The sequence below is a fragment of the Pelophylax lessonae genome (assembly GCF_965119305.1).
Source record: "Pelophylax lessonae genome assembly, chromosome: 2".
Taxonomy (NCBI): domain Eukaryota; kingdom Metazoa; phylum Chordata; class Amphibia; order Anura; family Ranidae; genus Pelophylax; species Pelophylax lessonae.
The window spans coordinates 571707560-571729009 of NC_138769.1; the positions used below are offsets into that span (position 1 = coordinate 571707560).

The 21450-nt window shown below is 42.4% G+C and overlaps 1 protein-coding gene across 1 annotated transcript in view; it reads left to right on the plus strand.

Annotated features, from left to right (window-relative positions):
• NXPH4 (neurexophilin 4) overlaps positions 1-21450 on the plus strand; it is a 347353-nt gene that overhangs the window by 75333 nt on the left and 250570 nt on the right. The window lies entirely within an intron of this gene.

A 21450-nucleotide genomic window follows, 5' to 3' on the forward strand; every position in this document is an offset into this window, starting at 1 on the left:
CTCTTCATGCGAACAATAAAAATTAGCACTGTAGCGTCAAACAAACACTGAAGCTGCAGTCAGTATTAGACATGGGCAGATGCTTTTCAGTGCATGTCTCAACATCTTCATTTTAAAATGGGTGTGTTAATTACACCTAAAATTCTGGAAGTAAATACTAAATAGCATTGTAAAGTTAAGATCACTCTTGGAAAAGTCAGTTTTAAAGCTGAGTCCTGAACAACGTTAAAAAACGCCAATGAATGCATGTATGTATTCATTATCATGTATTCAACTTATTGAATGCAAATAGTGCAAGTACTCAAATTCAACTTGGTATCAACCCACTGGGGATAATTTACTAAAGGCACATAGGCTGTGCAGTTGATCCAGAGCCTATTGATGAAGGTTTACTTTTTAAAGAACATCCAATCACATGCATAGAAGATTTAAAAAAAACAGCATTTTTGCTTATAAATGATTGAATGATGGAAGTCAGAAGAGCTTCCCTTTATTTACTAAGCTATGGAGCACCCGCACTTGCAAAGTGCAGTCAATTTGGCTTTAGTAAATCTATCCCAGTGAATTTATCTGCACAATAGAACTCAAACTGAGATAAGGACCAGTCAGGTGTAATGTTGAAGGCCACCAAGAACATATGGGTTTTTATTTTTTAGGAGGGGGACACTTATAGGAATCTGGAAGCTCGCTTTAGAATAAGGTAGGTAATAAATATCTACCATCTACATTAGTATCCCTTACCTATTCTCACAAAGTGCTAAAATGTAAATAAACACAGCCAATGTGACAGCCCTTTAGTAAAAATACAAAACAAAAAGGCAAAGTCCCCCAATATAAATCCATTGTCAGTCATGTCCTTCAGAAATGTAGATCCAGCATCAATCACGACAACCTGATACCTGGAAGTGTTTACCTTTTGCCCAATGATGTTTCCCTGCCGCCATGACAATCGGACCTTGATAATGTTGCTCTGTCACACTACCTTATTGGGTGAATTATGTCACCCAGGATCCTGAGTTGGTTTATTTGCAATGAGCAGCCAGGGATCTGTTTGTCATTTAGTGGAAGTGTAGGGGCAGGGCAACACCATCAGGAGGCAGATCATAATTGAATGGCTCGTCATTATGATTGACACTGGAATTACGTCACTGAATAGCGTGATTAATGATGCATTTACATTGAGGGACATTTTTACAACTTTTTTTTCTGTATTTTCATTAATCACTTCAGCTGCGGAAGGTTTTACCCCCTTAATGACCAGGCCATAGGCCATTTTTTGCGATTCGGCACTGCATTGCTTTAACTGACAATTGTGCAAGCATGCGACGCCATACCAAAAATGGTAAGTGTATAAAAAATTGGTTTGCACAAAAGTTATAGCGTTTACAAACTACTGGATAGATTTATGGACTTTTTATTTTTTTTATTAGTAATGGCAGCGATCGGTGCTTTTTATCGGAACTGCGACATTGCGGCGGACAAATCTGACACTAAGTGGCACTTTTTGGTGACCAGTGACATCAATGCAGTAATCAGCACTAAATAATATGCACTGTTACTGTATAAATGACACTGGCCGGGAAGGGGTTATCACTGGGGGGGATCAAGGGGCTAAATGTGTTCCCTAGATGTGCTTACTAACTGTAAGGGGGATGGATTTTACAGAGGCAGAGAAAGATCTGTGATTCAGCTTGGCTGAATCACAAGATCTTTCCCTGCCTCTCTGATAGAAGAGCCATCTTGCATTGTTTACATTCCAGACGGCTCTCCTGTCAGTATTGCCGAAGATTGCGGGAGGCCGGCGGCGATCGAGCCCGCTCCTCCCGCAGTCTACCTCCCGCTGTGTCTAATCACAGTGGGAGCACAACTCCGGTGGTGCACGCTTGCCGTCGAAACCGCGTGAACATAATCACGTAGATCTACGTGAATTTGCGCAACCGAGGCGCCCTGACGCGTGGGGTGGTCAGCAGGTGGGTAAAGAACTGTGTCACAGTGTGTGTATGTGTGTGTGTGTTTATTTACATTTACCACATCTGCGTAAGGTGTACTAATGTATCAATTTACTAATTTCCCTGAGGATGGCAGATATCTGACCCCCCCCATTGTAAATCTCCACATTTATTTGGGGCCTGGTTGTGGGGATAAGACCCACCATCACAATGACTGCCCAACAATGTTTCCCCATTGCCACAAAGATATGTCACCCAATGATGTAGCCCCACCACACTACCTCGACTAAATGACAGCCCAAACCCTGGCAATATGTCCAGGGATCCAGGGTGATGTAATTGGCCAAATGTGGACATGGCCATATTTGGTCATTGACATTGCCTATGATCTCCAGCTAGTTTGTTTACATACAGCACCCAGGGATTTGCACAGTTTGTTCGGTGGTTTGCAAAACATATTCCTACTGCCCAATTACAAGTTAAGACTCTGACCTAGTTGCATTACATACCTCCCAACTTTCTGAGCTAGCAATGAGGGACACCTATTAGAAAAAGTATGTAGGTATAGGGCACACCTCCTGCCATGCCCTCTTAAAGGAGAATTATACAAAAAAAAAATGAATACCTAAACCCACAAGTGCTTTTTGTTTTGTTTTTACCACTACTATACCTTTATACAGGCTTTTGAAATTTACAGATGCAGCAATTCAGAAATTGGATGAAAGGTTTAACACTGGGAAACACTTTTTAAAGGATACATAGTGCATTTTATATATAACTATATAGAGCAGACCAAAAATTAGGGACAAATGAGGCGGAAAGAGGGACAGAGGGATTTTGTTCCAAATCAGGGACTGTCCCTCGAAATCAGGAACAGTTGGGAGCTATGGCATTACATAAATTCAGTAGAGAAAAGTTAGGAACCTACCAGGCTGTGCTGTCTGTCATGGCTGTGTAAACAGTCCTTGGCAGGTAAAACAGCTTTCATGTATGCATTGAGCAGTGTGCCTAGAGTTTGGCTTTAAAATATCCCTTGTTTGGAAAATGACAGGGTGTAATACACTAACTTTACTTGAGCAGTTCAAAGCCAGACAGGAGTCTTTACAAGTTTTCAGTCACACAGTCAGTAAACATGCTGCTTAAGCTTGATGTTCATAGTCTCATGAAATCTCATATTCATCCCTATATCACCAAAAGTATTGGGACACCTGCCTTTGCACGCACATGAACTTTAATGGCAACCTAGTCTTAGTCTGTAGGTTTTAATATTCAGTTGGCCCACCCTTTGCATCGGCAAACCAAGACATTTTTGGACAATTTCATGCTCCCAACTTTGTGGGAACAGTTTGGGAATGGCCCCTTCCTGTTCTAACATGACTGCACACCAGTGCACAAAGCAAGGTCCATAAAGACATGGATGAGCAAATTTGGGGTGGAAGAACTTGACTGGTCTGCACAGAGTCCTGATCTCAACCGGATAGAACACCTTTGGGATGATTTAGAACAGAGACTGTGAGCCAGACCTTCTCGTCCATATCAGTGCCTGGCCTCACAAATGCACTTCTGGAAGAATAGTCAAACATTCCCATAGACACACTCCTAAACCTTGCTGAAGCTGTTATAGCTGCAAAGGGTGGGCCAACTAAATATTGAACCCTACTGACTAAGACTGGGATGCCATTAAAATTCATGTGCTTGTAAAGACAGGCGTCCTGATACTTTTGGTAATATTAATGACACTTACTTTATGCAGACATATAAAAAAGCAGTCAGAATAACACATTTATCCACATAGTGTGCCTCTTCAGACACAGCTTTACTGTAGGTAATAAGCTTTATAGTAAACCTTCCATATTTTTTTCCCAAGCATGCTCTACATCTGTCCATCAGCTGATCTGGTCCCAACAATGTGTGAGACAATCAAGGATGGGCAGATGCTCTACATCATATCAAAGTGAGACATTTATGTATCTAATGCCTCCATAGTTTTGCCTCTTTTATTTGCTTAAAAGGAATGTGTTTTAAGAGGATTACAGCTATTGCTGACCTCCTTCTGAAAATGTCAGTCGCCTACTTGTCTCTGGCCTCAATACTTAAATTACTGATTTAGAAATGTAAAAACTCCTGATCTGCATACTGGTTCTGGATCATTAAAGAAGTTGTACAGTAATCCCCCGCTCCATCGCGGTTCAGTTTTTGCGGTCCCGGTAATTCGCGTTTTTTTTTGTAATGTTATTTTACTATATAAATCATTAAAAATGAAATATTTTTGTGTTTTCCATAGCTCTTGCTATGTCTCTTAGTATCTTTTATGTGTTTAAATGAGTTTCTATTGTTTTAAAAGTGTGTTTAAAGACCTTAAAATGCTTCTACACGTACAGTGACAGTAAAATAAACATGCCTACAATGCATTTTATTAGGGTTTTTCTATTTCGCGGAATTTCACTTTTCGTGGCTGGGTCCGGAACGTAACCCCCGCAATGGAGGGGTGTTTACTGTATAGGCAATTTTTTTTTTTTTACTTTAATGCATTCAAGGTAGAAAAATGTTTAGGGGCAGCTCTCCCCCAGCTAAATAACTACCTGAGCCAAATCTCGATCCCGTGCTGTGCCATTGGCTCCTGCTGTTGTCAATCAAGTCCAGTGACAAGGGAGCGGGCCCGAGTTTATCCCATCCTCTATATCATTTATGAATAAATTAAACAGGATTGGTCCCAGGACAGATCCTTGGAGGACCCCACTTACCACACAGGACCATTCCAAGTACTCGTTATTTATCCCCACCCTTTGAATCTTGTAATCCTTGTAATGTACATAGATCACTTTTTTGCTCAACAAAAATGGAGTTACACTTTAGGTATAACCTGCTGTTAGTGAAGAACCACTGGTTCTCTTTGAATGAGAGTGAATGCTAAAAAAATCTAAATAAAAAATAATAACCAAATTGGGAGTGCTGTGCAAACATTCCTTTAGTTAAAATAGAATCTTGTTAACAGAAATCAATTCAGATGAGTGTCAAGGATTGTAAATGTACTTATACATTAAATATTCCATGCTGTTGGGGATTTTTCACAATCCAGGAAAAAGTGGATTTTTTTTTTTTTCATTCCTTGTAGCTGGGAAGGTCAGGAGGTTGTAGAAAATGATGGCATTTTATAAATAAAATAGTGTCATACTTGCTGATTGAGCTGTCTAGGAAATGTGCATTACCATAGTCATAGATCTTAAGGCACATTGTAAATATGAGGTCAGTAAAGGTCATCGTTATCTACTCTTCCTATATCCCCAGATGGTCATGGATAATCATTTTTTTATTTTTATGTAATTAGCCCCCACTTACAAGTAAACCTATTTAATTGTGAATATGTGCCATTCTTTTACCTACAATGAGAAATAGTCTGCTTATTATTGTGTGATACCACTTGTGAACTCATCTGTTTTAACTCTGCATTCTATGTGAAGATTCTGATAATGCTAGTGCTTACAACAGCATTCTCACCCATGCGATGGAGCACTTGATTAGCATCATGACAGATTCTGTAAAGAAATCAACATCTAGATTTGAGCTCGTGTTGACTCTTGGCCGTGATTCAAATACATGAAATTATGATTTTCAGCATATTGATGCATGAAAAAGCCTTCACACTTCATAGAGCTAAACTATATGTAATATATGAGATATATGGATTATAGTAACAAATATATAAAATATGAATGAAGGTAAAGGGCCATTTACCTTTCTCCCAAATATGTTCCTGCAAAAGGAGAAGGCAAATTCCTCACTTCTCTGACAACTTGGGCTGCCAAATGCTGCCTCTTTGAATATAAATCCACTGCTGAAGTCTCTTTATAGAAAAAGAGTGTAGATCTCCTGGTCCACCGCTGTGCTCAGTGGTTCCTCTAGCTCAGTGGTTCTCAACTCCTGTCCTCAGGACCCACTAACAGGCCAGGTTTGCAAGATAACTAAAATAGGTGATATAATTTGCTGCTCAGTGATTGCAGCATTCTAGCCTGCATCTCCCCAAGGTAATATTTAAAATCTGACCTGTTAGTGGGTCCTAGGAACAGGAGCTGAGAACCACTGTTCTAGCTAATCTTCACAACACTATAAAGCCATGTAGAGAAAAGGGATCGACTGATTATTGGCAACACCGATATATTGGGGGCCGATATGCACTTTCCCCGATATATCAGAATCAGCCCCTGAGGTTACCGGTATTGCCGATATTTAGGGAAAGTGCTTGTACCATGGTGATGCCTGAAGCTAGAGGCATCACCTCAGTACCGGTGTCCATAGCTGACGGTTGGCTGACTTGTAATGACAACCGATGTGGCTGAGAAGCCGTTCGGCTGTCATTACAAGGAGCGGGAGGGGACGTCCCCCCCCCTCCCACTGCCTTCCGGGGCTCGCCCGGGTCTCCCATCCCACCGGGAGTACCGGGCATCCTACCTCCACCGCCGCCGCCACCGAAGAGAAGACCCGGGTCTCCATGTAAAAAACCCAGAAGTGATGTCATGACATCACTTCCGGGTACTCAGCGCTCAATTAAAAAAACTGACAGCATTCAAAACTGCTAAACTTGGCATTTTGAATGCTTTTTGGTGCAAAGGAGGAGTTTGGGGTCTTTTAGACCCCCAGATCCCTCCACAAGGAGTACCTTTAGAAAATAAATAAATATAAAAAAAAATGTTTTTACATGTCCAAAAATATCGGCTGATATTGGCCGATACCGATATCCGATGACCAAAATTTCGGTATCAGCATCAGCATTAAAAAAACGATATTGGTCGATCACTGGTAGAGAAGCAGGAGTTGGTGGGAGAAACCACTGATTGCAGTATGGAACCAGGGATCAAAGCAGTCAATCAAAGTCAGTCAGCCAATCAGAAGAGAGAGAGGTGGGGACGGGGGCGGGGGGCAGGGCCGGGTCGCCGCTCCGTGTCTGAATGGACACAGGGAGCCGTGACTCGGCTCAGGTTCCCCCACAGCAAGCTGCTTGTTGTGGGGGCACCCAAGAGGAGGGAGGGGCCAGGAGCTCAGAAGAGGGGCCTGAGAAGAAGAGGATCCAAAACCAACTGAACAGAGCAGGTAAGCATTACATGTTTTTTAATTTGAAAAAAAAAAACGAGACTTTACAATCACTTTATTTAAAGCTTTATCTAAATATTAGGCCTCATGCACACTGGATGTTTTTGCAGCTGCTTCCTGGGGTGTCAGTTGTTTTTTTTCCTGCCTCTAAACCACCCTGCGTGTTAGCCTATGTGTCCATGCACACATAGATTTTTAACAGCGTTTAGTAGTATAGGCTTTTAAAAACCACTGCCAGTGTATCCAGGAACAGAGTTGGCAGAAAAAATGCTTTCCGCTTGTAAATGGGTGTAAACGCATCTAAACACGTGTTAACGCATTTAGCACTTAAGCGTTAATTTATTTAAGTGGCCACAATAAATTATTATTGTGGCCAATGTAATGAATTAATACCCAGGTGCTTGACACCTGTAAACACGTTCAAAAGGGCTACACACTTACAAGCATCAGGCGTTTTTTCTGCCAAAACGCTGCTGCAAGGAGGAAAGGCTTCTGGGAGAGTTTGCAAAATGTCCTGTGTGCATGAGGCCTAAATGGGAGTTTGTGATTGAAATGACCTAACTTAGACTAGAGCCTTAAATAAAAGGACCTGTTGTATTTGATAAAGGCATGCTCAATATGTCTCGAATATTGGATGGGTCAGGTGGGAGATGGCATGACAGTATTGGTACACCCAAATTATACATCATATGTTGTCTGGCAATGTACACTATATTACCAAAAGTATCAGGACACCTACCTTTACACTCACATGAACTTTAATGGCATCCCAGTCTTAAGCCTCGTACACACACAACGATTATCGGCTGACCGATCGGCCGTCTTTTGTCCAGTGGTGTTGTGTTGGTTGAAATGTGCTCTAGACTGCACACAAATTTTCTCGGCCAACAAAAACCAACTTCAGAAGTGATGTCATGTGCTGGTTTACTTTCCGTGTGTTTTTTTCTTCTCTGAGCATGCCCAGTCTTGCTCATCAGATTTTTGTCTGCCGAAATCTGTACTGACTGATGGAAAATCGGCCGTTGTGTTGACGGCCAACAAAAATTTTATAGCCTGCACACCAGATTTTTTTCGGCCGAAAAGTCGGAGTCGGTTGTCAAAAGCATCGTACTAACAAGCCGAAAATCGGCCGATCGGACGTTGGCCGAAAATTCACGGCCAACTATCGATGCGTGTGTACGAGGCATTAGTCCATAGGGTTCAATATTGAGTTGGCCCACCCTTTGCAGCTATAACAGCTTCAACTCTTCTGGGAAGGCTGTCCAGAAGGTTTAGGAGTGTGTCTATGGCAGGGGTGGGGAACCTATGGTCGGGGGGCCGTATGCGGCCCTCAAAGTAATTTGGTCCGGCCCCCCGTGCAGCTGAGTCTGTGTCTCTCGGCTGATCTGTCAGAATGGAGCCGATTCTTCCTGTATGGTTCTGACGGCTCTGTTCTGACAGTCTGAGTGAGTCACAGGCGGAGTGCTATCAAATGCACTCCGCCTGTGACCAATACAGGAAACATCGCCTCTTCCTCCAGCGCGGCCCCGCTGCTAGCTGGCATTTCCCGCCAGCAGCACACACACAGCAGTACCAGCCAGAACCAGCAGCACTCACAGCTGTACCCACGAGCAGTACCAGCCAGCTATACCCACCAGCAGTACCCGCCAGCAGTTCTTTTCAAAACTCACCACCACAAAGAGTCGACTGCGCTCCAGACTAACCGACTCAAACCTGGAAAACCAGTTGCGAGTAGCAACATCATCAATACCAGCTAACAGCACACACCTCACCAAAGAGATGCAGTTGCAGCCATCACATTAGCGGTGAGTTAATTAAATGTTTGACCAAATATAACAGGCACATTTTTAAGTTGATAATTTTGTATGGCCCCCGAATGATTTTATAAATACCCAAATGGCCCTTGGCAGAAAAAAGGTTCCTCACCCCTGGTCTATGGGAATGTTTGGCCTTTCTTACAGAAGCGCATTTGAGAGGTCAGGCACTGATGTTGGAGGAGAAGGCCTGTCTCGCAGTCTCCACTCTAATTCATCCCAAAGGTGTTCTATCGGGTTGAGGTCAGGACTCTGTGCAGGCCAGTCAAGTTCCTCCCCCCCAAATTCATGTATGTCACTCTTTATGGACTTTGCTTTGTGCACTGGTCCAAATCATTTGGTGGAGGGGGGATTATGATGTGGGGTTGTTTTTCAGGGGTTGGGCTTGGCCCCTTAGTTCTAGTGAAGGGAAGCCTTAAGGCGTCAGCATACCGAGACATTTTGCAAAACTTCAAACTCCCAATTTTGTGGGAACAGTTTGGGGATGGCCCCTTCCTGTACAAACATGTCTACGTGACCTCTTGTCTGATGGGGCCTGCATAGTTTGGAGGCCAATGCCACTTGGCAGAGCCATCAGCATTGCAACCAATGATTTTTAAAGTGTCTGTAAGGGGGATGTTCTGATCACCAGTGTAAGGGGTTTTTCCTCCCACTGATCCCCAATGTAAAGAGCATTCTTGACCTCCCAATGAATTGGTTTGAGCAGCGGTTTACTAAGGTCTGAAAATGATTTCTATGGTTCCTCAGAGGTAATTTGGTGGAGAAAGGCTGCACTAGGGAATTGTGTAAAGATTTTTACCGAGCTTGTCCAGGAGAAGAGGGAAGAGATGAAAGGAAATTGTCAAAATCTTGCTGTTTGTGTGCAACTGACAATAAAAACAGCCAGTATGGATATCATGCTTAAAAGAAAAGTGCTAAGACTATATGACTGGCACTTCATAAAGGATCTTCTTCTGTGTGTGGGTAGCATGCAGTAATGAGTATAGTAGAGACTCAGAGAGCAGGGACCATAGGAGTGTCTGTTCAAAGCTCACATAAATCTTTCTGATTGATCACTGGCCCACGTGAAATGGCATGTGTTTAATGGTCGAATTCTCACTTAAACAAAAAAAAATGTGTAAATGTGTTCAAATTTGGGTCCTGCTTTTCTAAGGGCTTTTATTGCTAGAGAGGTAAAATAAAATCTGCCAGGATGGAGATATGGGGGCTGCAATTGCTGACTAGTGTTTAATGGAGCAATCACTGGAGCAGACCTTCTTATCTTTAATTGGCTGCTTAGCTGTAGATCTAGAACAGGCAAGCAGCCAATGAAGTGATATAAATGTGAGCCATCAAGCAGTGAAAGGTAACAGCTTTGCTTATTACTTATTATTACGGGATATTATATTGCTTCAACAATTTATACAGATCTTTACATACTGAACATTCACATCAGGCTTATGCACTGTGTGAGTAAACACGATCAATCAATGTGAATCTCAGGATTGAAGATTACATACATTACATCATAGTGGTGCCTAATTTCAAATCAGTTAGAAAAATATAATCAGTTTGTTTTCAATACACAGCGACACAAACATCCAAGAAAATGATGTAAAAGTAGTGGAGGATATTTTTTGATGAAAAAAAAAGTAATTGTTTGTTTGCCATGTTAACCACTTTACCACCGGAGGATTTTGCTGTCTTACGTCTGGGCCACTTTTTGCGATTCGGCACTGTGCGACTTTAACTGACAATTGCGCGGTCATGCAACGCCATACCCAAACGAAATTTACGTCCTTTTTTTCCCACAAACAGAGGTTTCTTTTGGTGGTATTTGATCACCTCTGCGCTTTTTACTTTTTGCGCTATAAACAAAAAAAGAGCGAAAATTTTTTAAAAATAACAATATTTTTCACATTTTTTTATATGAAATTCCCCCCCTCCCCCAAAAAAATGTAAAAATCAAAATTTTTTATCATTTTTGGCCAATTTGTTTTCTGCTACATATTTCTGGTAAAAAAAATCGCAATAAGCGTATTTTGATTGGTTTGCGCAAAAGTTATTGCGTTTACTAACTAAGGTAAAGATTTCTGTCATTTTTGGTGTTTTTTTTTTTTTAACGAGTAATGGCGGCGATCTGCGATTTTTTTTTCGGGACTGCGACATTTCGGCTGACAGATCGAACCTTTGACTGACATTTTTGACACTTTTGGGGGTACCAGTGACATTACTACAGTAATCAGTGCTATACATATGCACTGTTACTGTAAAAATGACACTGGCAGGGAAGGGGTTAATTTTATTGGCGAGGGAGGGGTTAATGTATGCCTGGTGCTTACTGACATGTGTGGGGGGAGGTGACTGAGTGACACAGGGACAGATCCAGGGTTCAGCTATGCTGAACCCTGCAATCTGACCCTGCCTGTCACTTAGGAGATCCGCCCGCTTTGTTTACACAAGCGGGCGGATCTCCACACTCGATTCCCCGACGATCGGGGAAGAGCGGCGGTGATCACTGCCGCTCCTCCCCTGGCCCGACTCCCGCAGTGACTGAAAACAGCGGGAGCGAGCCTCTGGCGGCGCGCTCGCGCCGCCCACATGTGGAGGAGTCCAGCGACGTAGGACTACATCGCTGGACGATAACGAGCCACTTTGCCGCAGTACAGTCAATGTGACTGGTCGGCAAGTGGTTAAACTGAATGATTTACCTATTAAAGCAGTATTAAACACCAAAGCAAACATTTATTATATTGCAGCTGTAATGGCTGCATTCGTTTTCTTTTTTGGCTTTATTTATTTTACTTTCAATGTGATCCAGCCAGTAAGTCTGTTGTTTTCAACAGATTTAGTAATTAGAGCGCTGAAACAAACTATTTACTACTGCCAGAGGTGCTTACAATGTTCAGCTTTTATTTATGTATGCAAAACTTTTATCCCAAAAGGATTTCTGTAACTGCTTAAAAAAGTGTTAGCTAGAGCTTTACTTCAATTTGTTAGCATATCTAAATCTGCTAGTTCATCTAACGCTTCATTCCCCCCCAGACTGACAATGCTAGTAAACAGGACGATAGAAAACGAGGACACGTGCGCTACCCTAGGGGTCTGATATTACAAAAAATAAATAAATAAGTGAGAGTAAACACGAAAAAGCTGCCAATCTTATTCGGTGTCCCCACCGTGAAATAGCAATGTTTATGGTAAGCAAGATCGGCGCTAATTCAAATAAATATAGTGTTGAATGAATGAATTATATCGTGTAAATACGAACAGAAAAGATTGGTTCAGCACGATATTTTTGGGATTATTATTTGAACTTTTTGCACATTGCCTTTTATGAGTTTATTTTGATTTACACGATTGTTTGGAGATTCCATCATCTGTTCGTATTTACACGATATAATTTGGACATCTTTTGCACACTGTCATTCATGATTGTATTTTATTATGCACTATGTTTATAAGTATTTGGACACTGTTATGATTTTTGCAATATTTTCAACACCATTTATGTGAACATTCATTCAACACTATATTTATTTGAATTGCTTACCATACACAGTAAACAGGACGAGTAGAGAGGGCGAATCTCCCTAATGGGGGCACAGACAGCCAGGGCCATCTTTAATGATGATTGGACCCTGGGCAAACATTTTCTTGGGCAAATATATGGAAAGTGGTGCCAGCAGGTATGCGTTATAAGGCTATTGCAAAGTCCATAATCAAGTCTCTGGAGCGAATGGCTCAGTTCTCCTATCAGATAAGCACAGTCTTATGAGTCAGGGCCAGCCTGGAAGGGAGCAGAAGCAGACTCCAAACATGCAAAGAAACAGAAGAGAGACAGGCGCCTCTGAGTGCAGACTGTTACAATTTATTGACAACACAATACCGGAAATGTTGTTTGAGGTAAGTAGGCGCAATAAAAAAAAAACATTTTCTTGGGCCCTCCTGAATTCACTTATCAACTATTTGTGGGCGGTACAGGCTCAAAGGGCAGCTGCTTTGGGCCCCACAACAATGACTGGGCCCGGGGCAGCTTCCCCTTTTGCCCTGTGTTAAAGATGGCCCTGCAGATAGCAATAAAAACTGACAGCCATCTTAATCCCTCTTCACTTTATCCAAAACTAAAGAAAAAAGTTTTACCTTTAGTTATACTTAAAGTAAATTCCAGCCTAAACCTAGCTAGTCTTAAAACTGTTCCCTCCCCCCTCCTTACATCTGTGCTGGCTAACCTGTGTAAGAAAGATGTACATAATTAACTATTTTCAGGCCACTCCAGTCCAATCATGTGATTCCCTATGTCAGCCACCAGCAGCTGCAGGGGAGAGGAGAGAGCACTCTGACAACAGCTAGTAATGCTTAGGAATGGTGACCAGTGGCGGCTGGTGCATTGGGGGCACAGGCGCGCCTCCCCCCCCCCCCATCCATGTGTCCATCCCCCTAATCTACATGCAGGGCGCTGGACGCATGGATTCCAATGTTTTTTTTTTTTTAAGCACGTGATTAGAGCCAGAGGCTGTAATAGGCTTCAACAAAGGGTGGGCTTGGGGCACAATAGCGAATGAGATCCTCCTTCTGGCCAATCAGGAAGCGGGTCCTGAGACCCATTTCCCAATTGGCCGAAAGGAGAAGCCATGCCATTGGCCAAGGAGGAGGAGGGAGGAGACGCAGAAGACTTAATGGGAAGCCGCCGCAGTTGCTGCCTGTCCACATGTCCAGGGTGAGGGGTGAGTGAGCCAGCAACGGGTGTGTGTGTGGGGGGGGGGTATGGTGTGCGGGCTGGTGTGGTCTGGGGGGGTATGGTGTGGTCCGTTTGCCGCCCCCGGCCCATGGAGCACCAGCCGCCACTAATGGTGACATCATGCGCAGGCTTACTATGGCCCATCTGTTGTTGACATTCTCTCCTCTCCACTGCAGCCACCACTGACTGACACAGGAGAGCCAGATCACATGACTGGAGCAGGCTGAAAATAGGGAAGTATACAGATCTTTCTTGCACTGATTAGTCAGAATAGGTGTTAGGAAGCATTTTTAAGGGTTTAGCCTGGAAATCTACTTAAGGCCCCTTACACATGGAGTGGGGGAATCTGTCTGCTGATCCCGCAGGTGGATGGCTTGCCCATATCTGCTCCACTGATGCAGAGTCAACACAGCCTGCTGTCCTCTATAGGTGGTGGAATTTAACACCTGTCCCTTTACACCCGACTGCCATTTGATCCACCAAATGGATGGGGAAACGATCCCCATCTGTCAGGTTTTAGCTCATAGAATCGGATGTTGGTGGCTGTCAACGGACACATCTTTTGGCACCCACCACCCCGTAGAGGAGACTGGAAGATCCTAAAAACTGACAGGCAGACCCGATCAGTCCGCCCATGTGAAAGGATCCTTGAGCTTGCCAGACACGTTAAAATGTCTCTAATTTAGCCGTGTGGGCTGAACAAGAGAAATCACTCAATTCTCCTTTCCATGCTAAATAGCAAGGATTGATGGATCCATAGCTCCAAACTGTCCCTGATTTCGAGGGACTGTCCCTCATTCAGGAACAAAGTCCCTCTTTTCTCATCATTTGTTCCTCATTTTGTTCTGATTTACATAGTTTTATAAAAAATGCACTGCTTATCTATCAAAAAGTCCCATTTCTAAATTGCTGCATTCAATAAATTCCAAAAGCCATTATAAAAAGAATTAGTAGTGGTAAAAGAAGCACTTGTGGGTCTAACCAATCATTTTTTTTACAATTCTCCTTTAGGGGCGTGGCAGGGGTCTGTGTCCTATGCTTACATACTTTTGCTAATAAGGCCCCTTTCACACACTCCGTCCGTCAGACGGAGTCTGTTTTTCTCAGCGGGGGATCGATCCGCCGATCCCCCGCTGAGCAGGAGGATGACAGCTGTGTCTCCGTGCTGCGTGCGGAGACACAGCTGTCAGTTCCCCATACATCTCTATGGGGGAAATCAGATGTGAACGGACTGTCGGTCGATCCCATCCGATCCGATTCGCTGGACAGATGGAAAATAGGGTTTCCATCCGTCCAGATTTGACGGATCGGATCGAATGTCAGCTGACATGTCTCCGCTGACATCCGATGCCCCATAGGGATGCATGGGGGGACCGTTCAGATCCGCCAAAAAAACTGACAGGCGGATCTGAACGGTCTGCCTGTGTGAAAGGGGCCTAAGTGTCCCTCATTCCTATCTCAGAAAGTTGGGAGGTATGTGAATCTGCAGTGCTGGCTATTGTATTTTGACAGCTGGCACCTGCGCCTGTCAGAATACTTGAATGGTGGCTCATCTGATTGGATGCAGATGCTGTTTAGCCAAGTATTTTCAATCACACTCCTTTGACAAAAATCGATTGAAAATTGACTTTGGATGGTGCTGACAGGGCTGCCCACACAATGAATTTCAGGTGTTGCTGAATCCTCTGAAATTTGATCTGTGTATGGCCAGCTTAAACTTCTGTAAGGTTGTTTTGCAGTCTATGTCACCAATGCATAGAATGTAAAAGGACATTTTCCCAGTAGAGACAAAGGCAGAGATGTTTGTGGTCAAATAACAATAAAAACTTGATGTAATATCAAAGGTTCTAACCCTTTCTTTTATATCCAGCAGTGAAAATAATACCTTATTCTGGAAGTCATAAGACATGTCACATACATGTGAATATTACATTAGTCCACTAGAGGGAGCTGAACACAACAGTGAAATATTCTATAGCTCACTCCTATAGACCTTTGCTATAATTGTCTGTTAAGTCATTAGATCCTAAACTAACAGAGGTCAAAGATGTCTCAAAAGTGAATCTAACATGTTAGATGATAAAAAAAATGAACAGAATAAAATAATCATAAATTCTGCAAGTACCTCCATTATAAATTCCATGTATTGCCTATAATTGATTGCATTTTCACTCTTTTCTTTTTCCGCGAGTACATTTCCTCGGGCAATGATGACCAATGCTGACCTTCTATTTCTTCATAAGACAGAAAAGGTGGATAGTTTAAAAAGTGATTCACAGTTATATTTAATTTTATTTTTTTTTTGTCTGTTTTTCGCAAGTGAGCTTTTTCTCCCGCATTCTCACATTGAGAAATCTATTGAAAATGACAAGACATATAGTGGGTTAAGTAGAATTTCATTAGCCAGGCACTTTTCCTACATCTAATAAGAGAGAATATCCTCTCAAAGATAGCGACTCATCATGGAGAATCAATAGTCCAACACGTGAGAAGTGTCCGATCGTCAGGTCAATATTACAGTTAGACTACTTGGGATGTATCAGAAAAACCTTTACTACATTATTTCAAAATAAAGAAGTAACAGGCTGGATGACTTCAGTAATGTGGATCATATTAGGATCTATGTATACTTTTATACTTTGCAAACATAGAGTATGGCATATTTTATGGGGATTTATAAATCAACACTGACATAGTTCCCAACTGTCCCTGATTTGGAGGGACTGTCCCTGATTTGGACGAACTGTCCCTGATTTGGAGGAACTTTCCCTGATTTGGAGGAACTTTCCCTCATTCAGAACAAAGTCCCTCTGTCCCTCTTTCCTCCTCATTTTGGTCTGATCTGTATGATAATATTTAAATGTCACTATTTATCCCCCAAAAAGTGTTTCCAGTGCTAAACCTTTCATCCAATTTCTAAATTGCTGCATTTGTAAATTTCAATCGCCAATATAAAGGAATAGTAGCGGTGAAAAAAAAAGAACTTGTGGGTCAAACTAATAATTTTTTCGTATAATTCTCCTTTAACCACATCCCCTTAGGTGGATGTCATATGACGTCCTGGGCTTTAAGTGGGGATATCTGAATGATGCCTGCAGCTGCAGGCATCATTCAGATATAATTTTTTCCCCTGGCAATTCCCTTCACCATAAGAACAATCATAGTGGCTGAACTACCGCTTGATAATTTGTTACAGGTGGCGGGAGGGGACATCCCCCCTCCTGCCGCCCTCCGGTGCTTCTACCAGCTCACCCATGTGATCTGCGAGCCAGAGAAGGAATCGGCCGCCAGCGGAAGTATACCATAGAGACTGCGAGGACCAGATGGTCCCCGGCAGTCCCTATGACTCTCGGAGGCCCGGGTGCAACGTGATGACGTCACGCCCGGCCTGGCAGTTTCAATACTGCACTGATTTCGGCATTCAGCTGAAATCGTGGGTTTTTTTTTATTTCAGGCTTTCTAGCCTGTAGGAGACATCTGAGGTCTTATTGACCTCAGATCTCCCCTATAAAGCGGACCTGTCATTCACTGATCCTATTACAAGGGATGTTTGCATTCCTTGTAATAGGAATAAAAGTGATCAAAAAAAATTAAAGGGAAAGTATAAAAATTTAAAAATAAAATAAACAATAAAAAAAAAAATTAAAGTGCCCCCGTCCCCACGTGCTCGCATGCAGAAGCGAACACATGCATATGTTGCGGCCACATATGTAAACGTAGTTCAATCTATACATGTGAGGTATCGCCACGAATGTTAGAGCGAGAGCAACAAGGCCTCCACTGTAACTCTAAACTGGTAACCTGTAAACATTTTTAAAGCGTCGTCTGAAGAGATTTTTAAGTACCGAATTTTGGCGTCATTCCACAAGTGTGCGCAGTTTTAAAGCATGACATAATAGGTATCTATTTACTCGGTGTAACATCATCTTTCACACTATACAAAAAAATTGGGCTAACTTTAGTGTTTGTTTTTTTTTTTTTTTTTATTCACAAAACAGTTTTTTTTTTTTTCCAAAAAAAATGCGCTTGAAAAATTTCTGCGCAAATACCATGTGACATAAAAAGTTGCAATGACCGCCATTTTATTCCCTAGGGTCTCTGCTAAAAAATATATATATATAATGTTTGGGGGTTCCGAGTAATTTTCTAGCAAAAAAATGATGATTTTTACATGTAGGAGCAGAGTGCCAGAAATTACCTGGAATGGAACTGGTTAAGGGGGCATGGCAGGGGGGGTGTGTCCTATGCTTACATACTTTTGCTAATAGGTGTCCCTCATTCCCATCTTAAAAAGTTGGGAGGTATGAACACTGACACTGCCCCCCTGAAGTTTCTGTTGCCAAGGGGACTTCACAAAACCCCAAATTTGATGATGCCTTAAAGCATTATTTTTAGTCACTCACTAGCCTTAGGGTTAAAGTAGATGTAAACCCCAACTGAGTGACAGTTATTGTTGCTAAAGCACTGTGTATCATAAATAATTGGCATGCATTTTTCACTCCCTGTTTATATGCATGTGCTCGAGGAATGGCTGCATGGCCAGGGTGGAGTTCCTGCTGGTGATAACAGCAGACCATACCTGCATAGCAAAATGGCTTTTTGTAGCCTCAAGTGCAGTATTACAATTAGAATAATCAGGAATCAGGAGAAGGGTTGTCACCCTGGAACAGGAAGTGCGTGTGCATGAACTTTTATGGCAGGATGACCAAGTTTTATTTTAATACAAAATGCAGATTTAAAGCTGATTTCTGGTATAAGCATAATATTGTGGAAATACAAGAGGCATGTGTATTCTTAATCCTGGTGTGCTCTTTGTATTTCTTCCAGTGTGAAACACTACCTCTGTGTAGGAGCTTCTGGTAATAATGACCAATCATTGCTACTCTCTCCTTGTGTAGGATATGTGGTCTAGTCTCCGCCCTCTCCTGTCATTTTTTCCAGGCAGCCATGTAGTGGGTGGGGTCTGCTGGGTCCCTCCCACAGCTCTGCTCCCTGCACAGCACATTGACCATTTACAAGATAAAATTTGGGTTTGCAAAGGCATTTGGTGCACATAAAATGGATTTATTTCCTTTGGGCTGTTGAGAAATACATTTCAATGAAAGTATTTGTGTCCAGAGTTTGCCTTTAAAAAAAGACTGAAAATTCGTTTTGAATTTACATGTATGAATTATTTATTTATTACAGGTGTTAATATAGTGCCATATAAATAGAGAAAATAAAGAAAATTGTTGCGCAGGTAGAAAATTAAAAATAAATAAATAAATGAATATAAGCTGCTAGCAACAACACAACAGGATAGTTGGTGATAGAAACAAATATAACATAAGTTGCCGCGCTAAACAATCAAAATAATACAAAAAAGTGAAAACAGTGTCCATATATATTAACATCTCATATTAGTCTCCAAACACAAAAAACGATGTATGTGAACGCAGTCTCTTGAAGTGAATATCCAATGTGAGTAAACAAATAATTAGTGGAATTTTCACCCAGGTGCACCTTCGCCTTGAATCACGTGAAATGCTTGCTTACCAGAGATCTAGACTCCAAAGAGTCTAGACAAGTGTGAGTAATACACAAAAGATCGATTAGGTTTCCTCTGTTTAGGCTGAATAGGATAGTGTCATGGCTGACAATGAAAATCGCTCAAACTGCCTGCTTTACTAGGGACAGAAAAAAAAAGGAGAATAGTAGCATAGGGGGCAGGGAAACAAAGGAGACTTGCAGAATAATTATTACAGAAGTACTTTGAGATGTTCTTCTGACAGCTATCGTTGGGGCCCTTTGGGAGCATATTTGCACTCCCAGTTAACCTGCATGCAGTATATGTACAGTATAGTTATGGTATAGTCTCAGTACCAATTCAAGGTGGATGTGGTTTAGAAGCAGTAAAAGTTCAGTATAATGCAGTATATGGTTGTAATAGGGGCCGTCTAGGTTTGGAATAAGTGTGGTATAGAGTGCAATATGGGCGCAGTATGGATTGGGTACACTTAGTGTCATGCTTTCAGTGGCTCTGTCACTGCTAGCAGTACCAGCGATGGGTAAATAGCACTCTCACCAGTCCCTGTGATACTGCAGTGACCTCTCACTGTAGAAGGGGGGCTCCCTCTGTCTCTCCCTTAAAGCTTTTAGTGATCAGTAGTGAGAAGCAGAGGGTGAGTGGATGTCCAATCTTCCTGCTTCAGTGGTGGAGCTGCTGTGATGTAGGTGGTGCAGGGCTGCCCCTGGGTTTTCTCACACCCAGTCTCAGGCTTGAATCTCCACTGGTATGGTCTCCCGCTGGCATGCAAATATCCAGACAGAGGTGCTCTCTCTCTAAATGCCCCAGTGTCAATAGAAAGGGCTTTCCCAGGTTGTTTAATAAAAATCCTCTCTTCACTCTTCTCACTGCGCAGTGCCTATTGGGATCTGCAGTGTAATTATTTTAGTGTAGCCATTATATAGCTGCTGTCTCAAACTACCACTCCCAGGATTCTCAGCGCTCTGCATGGAAGTCTATGGGCTTGCTTGGCTTTAGCTCTCCCCCTGCTGGTCAGAGGAGGATGGTTCAACATAACATTAATATCTCAGTAGAGGGAGAGAAGAATAAAGGGAAATGTCTCCTCCATATTGCTGTAGCTCACCACCTGGCTACATATATACACACATACATTGCACACTTACTTTAGGCCGTGTACACATATACATTGACCAACGTACACAGGCACATTACACGTTTCCCATTGTACATTGAGCTGTGTACATACATGCATTGCTCACATACATTGACCTGTATACACAAATACATTCCACACATTTCTTCACCTGTGTACACTTGACATGTGAAATTCATTTCTTTCGGAATGTAAATTCGGACAAATTTTTTTGGGTTATCCAGGGTATCAGATGTATCCGAATGAAATAGTAACCAATTTCGTTTTGTTTATTCGTTTTCTACTGAATTCCAAATTTTCAGGATGCTTCAAATTCGAATCGGTCGAAAAATGACTGACCTATTCGAATTCTGTTTGAAGAATAGCTGGTTATTAAGGAGCGGGACGGGAAGCCAGCCACCGCGTCCTTAACAACCGATGACTCATCAGCTATCAGCGGGCTTCCCCACTGAGAAGTATAAACAAAAAGATGCCGGCAATAGAAAATTCTGAAAAAAAACAGCGTAGGGTCTCCCCCCCCCCCCAATCCATACCAGGCCCTTCGGGTCTGGCGTGGATTCTAATGGGAACCCCACTGCAAAATTTTAAAAAATGGGTGTAAAGTTCCCTCCAAAGTCCATACCAGACCCTCATCCAAGCATGCAGCCCGGCATAAACTAAATTAAATGAAACAAAATGAAACTAAACTAGACAAATTCCAAAAAAAGATCAATGAAACAAAATTAGTGACATAACGAATCTATCGGAAATGAAACAAAACTCATTTTTCTGTTCTGTACATGTCTAGTGTACACACTTAGGCCTTTTTCACACAGGGGTTCCTATGGGTTTACCCATACTAAGGGCCGCCTTTGCCCTCACAGGATGCATTGTGTCCTGTGCATCCTCAGGCAGGCTGTTCCTTTTATGTCTATCGGTATGCAGTGGCTGCACAGACACTGCTGCCCCCAATTTGGCAGCCGTGTGGATGTGTGTCCCTGAATGCACACTGTCTGAATTTGGGAACCAAGTACCCGTGCTTGCACAGCTGTCAAATAGGACCAGCAGTTATGTCCATGCAGCTGCTGCTTCACAACAAACATGAATAGGACTGTCTGCACATCTCACACCTGTGCATCTCATGCAGGTAAAGGCAGCCATTCGTAATCATGTAGGCACGCCCATTTAAATAAGGCTTTACACTGCACACATACATTGACCTGTGTACACAAATACACTCA